This window comes from Oryctolagus cuniculus, chromosome 1, assembly GCF_964237555.1.
Source record: "Oryctolagus cuniculus chromosome 1, mOryCun1.1, whole genome shotgun sequence".
In the NCBI taxonomy this organism is placed as follows: Eukaryota; Metazoa; Chordata; class Mammalia; order Lagomorpha; family Leporidae; genus Oryctolagus; species Oryctolagus cuniculus.
Window position 1 is genome coordinate 192688669 of NC_091432.1, and position 11772 is coordinate 192700440.

General features: G+C 44.7%; 1 protein-coding gene across 4 annotated transcripts in view; it reads right to left on the bottom strand.

The window, feature by feature from the left end:
- LINGO2 (leucine rich repeat and Ig domain containing 2) overlaps positions 1 to 7522 on the bottom strand; it is a 1403193-nt gene extending 1395671 nt beyond the window's left edge. For 3 of the 4 annotated variants that reach the window (XM_070053183.1, XM_051857096.2, XM_051857089.2), the window contains exon 1: positions 5878 to 7522. The gene's annotated coding sequence lies outside the window, so the exon portion shown is untranslated. Of the gene's footprint in view, positions 1 to 5018 lie in introns of all 4 variants that reach the window. The other variant, XM_070053181.1, reaches the window with a different exon arrangement.
- Positions 7523 to 11772: the final 4250 nt, after the last annotated feature.

The window sequence follows — 11772 nt, forward strand, 5'->3', positions numbered from 1 at the left end:
CAGTGAAGCTAGGCTGTTCTTAATAGTAACTAGAGAATACATTTAGAAAAGCAACAAAATTTATTCTATCCTCAAATGTTAGCAGGCTTCATATTTTCACAAAAGAGCACATAATTTTTTCAATGGTGCTTTTAAAATTTTATTCAAATCCATGAGTCATTTAACATCTACCATTTACTTTCCTCCTAATTCATCAGATGAAAATAATATAAGCCTCTAAAGTAAAATAAGACAAATGGACTATCAGTGTTCCTGGGGAAATTCTACTGTGAAAGCTAAGATACTGCATTAGGTTTGCGTTCAACCTCATAGATCAAACCACTGAGTCAACATTTCACAGTCAATCTCTTTAAAGCATTCATAAAAACTGTGTATCTGAAAGCAATTATAACTGTTACCTATGTCACATTAAGTATACATAGAAGAAAAATGTAGAATTGTTTAAAAAGATCCACTGAAATTCTATTACTAAAATATATTTTACTCTGTTTTTCCTTTGCCTCTTCTTTGTCATCATAACTCTTGAGGAACAGTTCAAATGTCAACATAGACTTTAATGTCCCACACAATGAGCATTTCAAGATTTCCATATATCACACAATTTGTGCCATATTGATAATTTTTAGAAAATAATTTTCCATATTTATGTCTATTTAAATATGATTTTCATAACTTTTTTTTTTTTGACAGGCAGAGTGGACAGTGAGAGAGAGAGAGACAGAGAGAAAGGTCTTCCTTTGCCGTTGGTTCACCCTCCAATGGCCGCCGCGGCCAGCGCACTGTGCTGATCCAATGGCAGGAGCCAGGTGCTTCTCCTGGTCTCCCATTGGGTACAAGGCCCAAACACTTGGGCCATCCTCCACTGCACTCCCAGGCCACAGCAGAGAGCTGGCCTGGAAGAGGGGCAACCGGGACAGAATCCGGTGCCCTGACCGGGACTAGAACCCGGAGTGCCGGCGCCACAGGCGGAGGATTAGCCTATTGAGCCGCGGCACCAGCTGATTTTCATAACTCTTATTGACAGTTCATCGTGAAAAAAAAAATCCTCTTATCAAAGGCACATCAAAATCCATGTTTCAGGGCTAGTACTGTGGCACAGCCAGTGAGGCCGCTGCCTGTGGCAACAGTATCCTATGCGGGCACTAGTTCAAATTTCAGTGGCTTCACTTCTAATCCAGCTCCCCACTAATGTGCCTGGGAAAGCAGTAGCAGATAGTCCCAGTGCTTGGGCCCCTAAAGCCACGTGAGAGACCCAGAGGAAGCTCCATGCTTCTGGTTTCCCATAGGCCCAGATCCTGCTGTTGCAGCCATTTGCAGATTGGACTAGTACATGGAAGATCTATCTCTCTCTCTTCCTCACTCCCTTCCTCCCTCTCACCCCCTCCTTCCCTCTCTCTAGTTCTGCCTTTCAAATAAATAAATATTTTTTAAAAAATAATACATGCTTCATTGTGGAAGTTTTACATGTACTCTTTAGATACATTTCACTTTTTCTTCTATAAAATGTTCCAATGTGTGATATTTACCTGATATCGGAAAGTTTTATTTCTTTTTCCAAATCTTAACTAGATGTGATTAAATTTTAAACACAAGAATACAACGAAGAAATATAAATGGTCCCATTGTACAGAAATCAACACTGAGGCTTAGAATAGGAGGACAGCTTTTCATAAGTGACATTGCCAGTAATAAGAGATATAATTATAATTCAAGTCTTCCAATTTCAAGTCCAATATTTTTTCTACTTACTCTGTATGGCATGGAGTTAGTCTCTCCCAGGAGATTTTGGAACCAAGGTTTCCTCTCCGAGGACATTTAAGAATATTTTAGCAGAAATATTTGTTAAGGGATATCACTTTTTTAAAAATAATAATAATAATAATAATGTTTAATAAAGGTTTGGAATATGTGATGGTTTCCTGAAATGGGTTACTAATTTCCGAACAAGTTTTCCATAAGAAGTGTGACCCAACTATCCGCTTAATATGAGCATTTCACATTTGCCTACACCAGCCAATCTGCACAAGGAGAAGGTATCAACAACATGGAAATAAGCTACTCCAGCACAAATGCACCATGATCCTAGGCAGCCCATCTATCTCCAGCAAACCGCTACCCGTGTTTTACGCTTCAAAGAAACAAAGACCAGTGCAACTGTAGTCACACACAAGAGGCATCCATAGTACAGAGGATAATGATCAACAGACAAATGGGACTCCCTAAAGAATCAAATTCACATTCTACTGAGAATTTTTTGCATATAAAATTCAAAAGCAAATTTAAGAATCTTCATATTTTAAGACTACCCCCCATTTAAAAATAAATTATGGCTGACAACTATAAAATAGCTGTAAATTAGCATAGATTCCATACTAAAGAAAATATTTTAACCAAAGAGAGAGAGCAAGAGAGAAGGGAAGGATGGAGGTAAAAAGGAAGGAAAGAAAGATGGAAGGGAATACATTTTAGAAGTACAATTTCAAAAAATGGTAGCTGAAAGAAGGAATCAAAAAGGAGTATGCAGTTACATGGGAAAGCCTGATATCTGAGATTTATCCTGTCTCTCCCATTCTCCTTTCTTTTCTTTATCAAATGTATGTTAAGGCACAATTTATTTTCATTTAGGAAATATAGTCTTTATGCTTAAATAGTTCTTAAAGTTCTTAACAGCAAACTAGCCCCTAAACCATAAAAAGAAGTGGCTTACTGACATATTTCATCATAAAAAATTATAAATCGAGTACCAACCGGCTGGTTGCAGGCTATGACAGAGGGGGAAATAGTTGTGTAAAAGCAGAAAAATATATTTTTAATCTAAGATGGTACTTTATGGACAAGAGGCAAGCAAAGGGGAAAATCAGTAACTGACAAGCCTGCTGGCATATAGTGACCTCCTCTCCTTGTACTACAGGAAAACATTTCCACCTAGAGTCCCTTCACAGAATATCTAGAGACCAAATGAAATCAACCAGAATGACTACCAGAGCCAGATAATAATCAGTTTTTAATTGAAGCATCAAACCAATTAATTTGTGACAACTTCCTATCATTTCTTATTCTTGACATGAATCTCTGAAGACTCAAATGGCTTTCAGGCCCATGGCAGCTCTGGAACATTTCAGTGCCTGATCTCTTAAAAAAAATCATATTTATTAGGGAGCAAAAACCTTCAGTAATGGAGTCCTAAACCTGAGCTGAGGTTACAGACCAGCTTCACTAGTCTTATTCAACTGAATGTGAAGAAACACAATATCCTTAGGCATAATATTCACACATTTTTAACACTAGCAGATCTTTTGGTTTTAGAGCTGTCTTTAAAAAGACATTTGAGTCCTTCATATGTATTTGTCCATGTTAATTCAAATAAGTTAATTATATCTGTACAGATGACTATAGTTATTTGAGCAACACTTTTTCACATCACACAATTTCTAAAACAGCATACTCTAAGAACATAAACCATCTTTTTTTGGGACTTCACCAAGATATTTACCTTTTCCTTCCAGAGAGAGTTCTATTCAGTACAATACATGAGTGAGAAACTTTATAAAAATCTTCTCTGATATGATGCTATGTGTTATATGGAATAAAAAAAATCAATAAATTGCCCTGATTCCATTTCCAGTAAATTTCACTGTTATACGAAAAATTAGCATACCTTAATCAATAAGGTAAATAGATGCCTTCCACATAAATGACAGCCAAATCACTTCAGCCATCATCAACAGTCAATCCATTCTACTTAAATTCTTGAGGTGAAATACATGACAGCATCTCACAAAACATTTTACTGGCTTTCAGCAGGAAGTGCTTGGTTTTTTTCTTCCTCCTACTCCAACTGTATTGGAAGTAATGCACACTACTAGATGAGGCTGATAGTATGCTAAAGAACAGCTCCCTCTTTTAAAATGTTAAGCATTACTTCCATTCCTGAAAAAACATTTTTAACTCTTTCACTATGTGACCCAATATTTTATAAATGCTGGATCTCGGCTTTTATTCAGTCTTCCTAGAAAATTTCATGCCCTGTCATAATTTTTTGTCTTCTTTTAGTATTAGTCTGCATGAAGCTTAATAACACAAGCCAGGTTTGTTAATAATAGCCACATTTAGAGGACCCTGAAATTGCTTTACTGAGTGTGAAATGACCACATATGGTTTGCACAAACGCACCATACGACATGGAAAGACAGGGTAATCACACCAATCACACACAATACACATTCCTTCCTCCTTTTTCATTTTCTCTCTTTTGGATAAGACACAACCATCAAACATATCCAGGGTCCACCATGCCCAAGGCAGTACCTAGCAGAGGTGGTATCTTGAGTAAACTGGATTCTGTCAAAGACAGTGTGAAATATGAAATGGATCTGACTTCATCAAATAATCTGAACTCCAAGGCCATTTCCCAGCACTCTCTCCTCCCCACCTCAACACACAAGCTTAACTTCACCCTCTCTCCCCTGATGTTCCAGCCATGACTTCCCTGGCCTGCGCCTCTCTCTCTCTCCCCGCCCCTCTCCCCCTCTTTCTCCATCTCCCCCTCTCCCCCAGCAGCTTTGCTCTTCTCAGAGCCAATCTCTTGGGAAAGGAAAGCAGTACAATGCTGAATGGGGAGACTTCAGCAGGTGAGGAGGAAAGGGAGAGGGTGTGGTATTCTTTTTCTCCACCACACCCTATCCCTGGAGTCTTGCACTCTGTCCACTGCGGCTCAGAAAGGGCACAGCGGGTCCCCTCGCTCACCTCAGAGCAGTTCGGCCCAGGCCAGCCACCCGGGCGCTCTCCACAGAAAACTTCCCTTACAGCACACAAATATTCAGGCAAGACGGACGAAATTAAGAAATTAGTTCGAATACACATTTCCCGGGAGCACCAAGGAGACCGAAAGGCACCTTTCCACGTAGAGCCTGTAGACTCGCTTGTACCCTTTGCTCCCTCTCACCTGGGTAGTGGAAATACATCGGGAACCCAGGGAGTTGGAGGGACCAAGGGAGAGAGGAGAAAGGGGGCATTACCTCCCGGGGCTGCCTTTCGGGCGCGGACCAGGATCGAGTCCCCGAAGTGGTTCCAGCTCAGGGCACTGCTTTCCAAAGCTCAGCCGGAATTCGGACCCTCGGCACCGAGGCGCAGCGCGCAGCTCGGACGTGCGCCGGGACTCCAGCTCACGTCCCCCGACCCGGCCAGGCTCGCCTCCCCCTGCCGCGCCGGCTCCGCCACCCCGCGGGCACGCTTGCTCCCCGCGGTCGCCTCTCCGCCTCCCGGCACCCCACACCCACCCGCTCCGCGGCGCCCGCTGGGAGCCTCTAGCGGAGGCGAAGGGAACCGCAGCCGACCGCTGCCGGGGCTCCGACGCCGGCTGCAGGGAGCCGGCCAGGCGGCGGCGTGGGCTTCGCACGGCCCCCAATCCGCGAGCCCGATGCCGTCGCCGCCCCCACCTGCCTACCTGCGCCAGCCTCACCTGCCACCGCGTCCTGGACGCGTCCACCGGTATTCACAGCTCTCTATGGCAACGAGGGGGTGGGTCTGAGGTGCTAATGAAAAAAAAAAATCTTGCCATATATATAAAAAATAATAAAATCCATGGGGTAAATCAGTATGGACAAACGACCCTGCCCGATACCTCCTTGCAATAGGTTCCCAAAAGTCTAAGGACAGGACACTCCCTCCGGCTTGTAGCCTCCCAGCTGGGTACCAGCAATACCGGCTACTCCTCCCAGGCTGCCCGCCCCGAGCCACTCGAGTGGGCTGTGAAACCATGCGGCGACGCCGGGAGCGACCATCCCAACTTGGCTTAAGCCCCTAGCTCATCCCCAACATCCATTTTAAGTTGTGCTCCCCTCTGGCAATTCAAGCGGCGGTTTGGCTGTCTCTTACCTTGACGCGCTGTCAATTCTTCATGTCCTTAAAATCCAAAGCCAAGGATGCACCGCACACACACACACGGGTCCAGGAGCTCTTCCTTGACTTCCCCGGCCTCGGCTCGTCCTGAATTTCCTTCCAAAGGGATCCGGGGTGGGGTGGAGGGCCGTTCAAACGCCCTCGCAGCGGAGACGCCTCCAAGCGCCTTTCCACGCCGGAGGAACTGGAGACGGGACCAACCTTTCCGGCACCCGGAGCTTCCGTGCCCCTCCTCGGCCAACTTGGCGGCCTATTTAGTGGTCCTCTTTCACCCACAGACGCGGCAGCCAATTCCCGGGCGTCTGGCGAACGGGAAGCCTGGCATTCCCACTGCACCCACTCTGGCTTTCTCTTCGATAATACCCCTCCTCCCTTTCTCCCCTTCAGTTTGGGAAAAATCGGCTCTCGCTCGGTTCAGGTGGGGACGAGGCGGAAGAGGCGCTGGGAGAAGAGCTTCGGAACCCCGTTTCCCTGGGCAGCCCCGGGCGCTGAGCTCGTCTGCGCCCAGGAAACTTTGCGGGGAGGCAGCGGCGGCCGAGCCGGGCTGGGCGGGCGCCAGGTGAGGAGGCTGCGAGGAGGCGGCTGCCGGGGAGGAGGGACGGCAGGCGGGCGGCGCGCGGCGGGCAGCTGGGTCCCCGCGGCCGCGCTCGGCGCACGGGCTGCGCACACACACAGACGCGCACACCGGCGCGCGCGCAGCCACACGCGCACGCCCGGCCCCGCGCCGGCCGCCTCAGGCTTCTGGCCGGCGGGAGAGGCGAGTAAGGGCCAAGGGTTTCCCGGGAAGCGGATAACGGGAGCGCTCTATCACGCCCCACTAGTTAGCGGATTCCTGGCAGGCAGTTGGCTCTCTGCAAACCATCAAGTCCGTTCGGCCACCTCCCCGGTCGCTGCCCAGTCTGGCTTCCTGACCCCTCTCTCTTTCCCGGAGGCCAGCTACTGTCCCAGAGCCCAGCCTGACACCACCGGAGTCAAGAATTACCCAGTCCCCATCTCCACTCTCCAGGGCCACCCCCGCCCCTTCTACCACGGAGAATTGAAGTGGCTGCAGTGGCTCACCAGGGAACTGAGGGGGCTCCCCGAGGTCCTTCGAATAGAGGAGCCTACTCATCGTTTTCTGGACACCATCCAGTCTCGTTCCATCTTTCCTGCCCATGCCCTTGCGTACCAATTCCCTCAAGGAACTCCTCACACTCCCTGAGATGTGTTTGAAAGACACTGCCCAGGGATTTGTGTTGGCTGGCTTTGGGGAATGGGCTAATTTAGGGGCTACGCTTATATTGTAAACTGGACGGTAGCAGGTGAATGGTGCTGCTGAGGAAAAGGGGAGGGATCAGTAGTCTGGAGACCCAGCCCCTTTAGCAGCCATTTCCAAGGTTTTGCACCTGGAGTAGCTGTAGAGTTTCAGGGTAGCTCCCGTCCCAACTTCTTTCTCGTTCCTCGACGGCCAGGAGGCAACACTCCCTGGGTACTACAAAGCTAGGCAGCCCCTAGCCGGAGAGACTTCGCTCTCAGAAGAGCTCCAGGATGGAACAGAGCTCCCTGGAACCGAGCCTCCCAGCGGGAGCCTGCCTTTACCTGGACTGGACTGCAGGATTGAATTTCTCAGAGAAAGTAAACTTTTGCCCGTTGGGTTTTTTACCGCGTTTCGCCTTTGTGCTCTAAGCAGTCTCTACAACAGGAGCAGAAGCAGGAGCAGGAGCAGCAGAGTACTACTCTGCCTTCCCAAGTGCTGGAGGATTGCTACGAGTTTCTTCATTCCGGGGCTTCGTACATCTCTGCAGCTCGGGACCCGCCGGTGGAAAACACAAAGTTGCACAGCATGGAGATGGCGCTAGGCTCCTGTGCTCCGGCGCGCGCTGCTCTGCCAGGGTATCTGTCCTGCAGCTGCTCCCTGGAACCTGGGGCACTGGACTGCCCCTCTTCAAGCTGCAAGGCCGCTGACTGCCGGGAAAAGTACGGTTCGTGAGCGCTGAATGTAGAGTTTCGGAGCGCAATCGTGAAACAAAACAAAACAGAAAAAAAAGGATTTAGTGCAAAAGATGAAACTTGCTTTAGTAGGAGCTCTTGCAATGCTTCTCACCTCTCAGAAACCCAACCGCAGTATCCCAAGGTGAGCGCTGCAGCGTCTAGGGGCTGTGGGACCAGCAACTATAGGCGCGAGAAAACCTGTTTTGGATTCCTGAGAGCCAGTGTTAAGAGCCCTGGATCCATTGAAGCTGCCTGCTGAAGCCGGCAGACCGATGGCGACACCTTCCCGCTAACCTGATCCGCTGCTGGAGGTTGTTCTTGGACCCACTAGTAGGAAGTCAGGGGGCTCATGTCCAGCGTGCTTTGTCTTTCCCTCTAAAGAGTTAAGGAAGGAATTTGAAGCTAAATCAAGAAGACTATACGAAGGAAAAATGAATTATGAATTTGCTGTTGAGACACTAAGCGATGAAAAGAGACATTTTATTTCCATGTGTATGAGTTTGCCAGAAGCGACCCTTTTAGGATTGCTATCCCAAGATGTATACTGACCTTTTGTAGCGCTTCAAGTAGACAACGTTCAGCAGTGTGCGCGTGTTAATCTGTAAGTTGTCTGCTTGCCACAAGGTTTGATGCTTCTTGGAATCCTGAGACTTACTCCTAATTAATAAATGGCTGTCCCTGATACTGAAGTGATGTGAATAGGAATTACACCAAGAAGTTTAATAAAATATTTCCCACAAAAGGTCTTTCTGATTTCTGATTACATAGGCTTACCTATTAACAATAAAATACGATGGCAGACTATTAGACATGAGTTATAGAACTGTAATCAAGAGATCTATCTGGTGAAAGAAAAATTAGAACATAGAGCAGACTCCTCTCCAAAAAGACCTGACTTGAAATTCGTTTATGGTGCTGTTGACAAAACCACTGTTTACTAATAAAGCTTCTCTTTAAGATAAACAAACACTGTTCATTTACACATTCATTTAGTTTAATACCTGTCACGTGTCTTACTGTGTGCTGGAGAATGTTGAGAAAAGCCTTGTGCCCTGAGTTTTTGTCTTTTGCTTTTGGTTTGTTTAATTGCCTTCAGTTGCCAGTTTTTAAGGTGTGTAGGCAGCAATGCTATTCATGAGCATAATACTCTTGACATTTAAGCACCTTCAACAAAGTGAAAAACCTGTAAGTTTATGGACTCTTTTCAAAGACACATTCACTTCCTACTCCTCTTACAAAAATGCAATTTGCTCAGTGATTTCTGGATTGTTGCAAAAAACAAATTGAAATGTGTTACTTGTTATTAAAACAAAAGGATAGGATAGGAATCACACCTTTTCACTTCACTTTTTGCACTTTGCTCTTGGGAGAAAATAGTTGACAATAAACAAGAAAAACAAACCAGCATCAGAGGATTCATCTTTTCCCCACCCCCTTATATCCTTCCTCAGAGTGAAGTAGCAACAATTGAGATTCAAGCATCCTGTCAGATCCAAATGCCTCACAAATCCCACTGCTACTACCAAATTAAAATTGCTGCTGCATTATTGTACTGTTGCTTTGAAGTCCATATACATGATATCTCTTCTTTTAAAGACTACTATCTTGAATCTTTTAGGTCCTGAAAGCTCATTGGTCTATAAAATGTATTTTCAGAACACTTTATACCTCCCTGGAGCATAGCATCCAATACATTGGTATACTGCTTTGTAATAAAGTTGTTTGTTTACTGGTATGTCTTTCCAACTTCACTGAGAGCTCAGAGCAAAGGCAGCGTCACATACATTGCTGTTCTCCAACATCTAGTACAGAATGAAATAGATGCATATAAAGACGCTGACCGTGAAAGCTACCACTTACTGAGTAACAGCTATGTCATGTGCTCAGCATGCCTTCTCTCAGTTGATCCCCTTCACAAACTACTAACTTAAAATCTATGTCCTCAATTTATGGGGAGATTGAAGCTCATACAAATAATCCTAAGGTCACAAAGCCATTTTATCACATCACGTAAGTGTGGAAACTTGGTATGCAGGACTCTGAATCCTGTGCTGTTAACCAATTTGCTCTACCTAAATAGCCACATTTTGAATTACTCAAGGTTAAAGAAAATGTATATATTTTTAATGCTAAATAAAGGAATATGGCAAATTTAGAATAAATCTCTTTGCTTCCATGCAATGCAATCAATATCTGAGAGCAGGAACAGGTTAGTTCTCATATGTGTTAAATTTCATAGTCTTCTTGGCATTAATACCATAGCAATGCCAATTACTGAGTTGCAAATTTACATTTATTTTACAAAAATGATTTCACTTTTATTCTTGTGTTGGTATCTTTACATGAAAGAAGACAATGCTTTTAAGTTTCAGTTACATGAGGTGAATAAATTGTAGAAATTCATACAACCTGGTACTTATATCTAACAATAACTATATTGTACACTTTAAAATTTGTAAAGAGGATAAATTTCATGTTAAGTGTTTTTACCACAACTGAAAAATGATAAAAATAAAAGTCTCAGAATGCAGATAGCATTGAGTAGAGTGACTAGGAACATGCCAAAGAAATGTAGTTGTCATCTCCCATAGCTCATATTACAAAACATCTGTGTTAAGATTTATTTGAAAGGGAGAATTACAGAGAGAGAGAGAGAAACACAGAGAGAGATCTTACATCCATTGGTCCATTCTCTAAATGGCCTCAATGGCCGCGGCTGGGCCAACCCAAAACTGGAAGTTTCATATGGTTCTCCAATATAGGTGCAGGGGCCCAAGCACTTGGGCCGTCCTCTGCTGCTTTCTCGGGAGCATTAGCAGGAAATTGAATTGGAAGTGGAGCAGCCTGGACTTGAACTGGCACCCATATATGGGATGCCAGCATTGCAGGCAACAGCATAACCCGCTACGCCACAATGCAGGGCCCTCATAAAAAATTTTTAACTTACAAAGTTATATGAAACACATCCATACCATGGGAGATTATCCTGCTTGGGAAAAGAATGAGGAAATTCTCTTCATATCCACATAGGATGGTCTCCATATTTTTGCATGGGAATGGCAAGGTACAGCAAGATGTTTTCTCCAGAAATTTATAGAAATGGTGGGCTTGTGGGATGAGAAGATGGTACCAAGCACAGAGGTGAGATATTTTATATTCTTGTGTTTGGGAAACCATGAGAATGTTTTACCTTTAAAAAAAAAAGTATATTTTCATGGGGAGTGTAACCAAGGCATTCACTTCCTTTACTTAAAAAAAATGTAATAAAATGTGGTGGAAGTTGTTTAAAAAAAGAAAAACCTGGCCTGTAATATATTTGCTCATTCACTCCCTTAGCCTTGGGCAAGACCTAGGGAAATAAAAGCAAAGGGTAATATCTTAGCTCCAACTAATGTAAGAAAACACTATAGCCTAGGTGGATGAAATAGCAAAAAATCTATTTCTCACAGATGCTGAGAAGTACAAGATCAAGGTGCCAGCAGACTTGGTTCCTGGTGCTTCTCCTCCTCGCTTGCAGATTCCTTCTAGCATCTCCTCACTCGGTCTTTCTTCAGTGCTTGCAGAGAGATAGAGAGCTCTCTTCCTAACCCCATCAACGAGGGTCCCACTCTCATGACATATCTAACCATAATTTCCTCCCAAAAGCCTCGTCCAAATATCACCTTAGGGGTTAGAGCTTCAGAATGTGTTTTTAGACAGGGAGAAACACCGTGTAGCAGTCTAAACCAGGAAGTGAGTGAGTCTCATCTCCTTGTCAACAGGAGTCTCTTTGAGTAAACACAATGATATTGCTAGGAGGAAGATGCTTATTGTTGAAGTGTCTTTTGTGGGATATTTTAGGCTAAAGAGTAGCTATGAGTAGAACCAGGGTATATGATCATGATTTCTTTTTATATATAT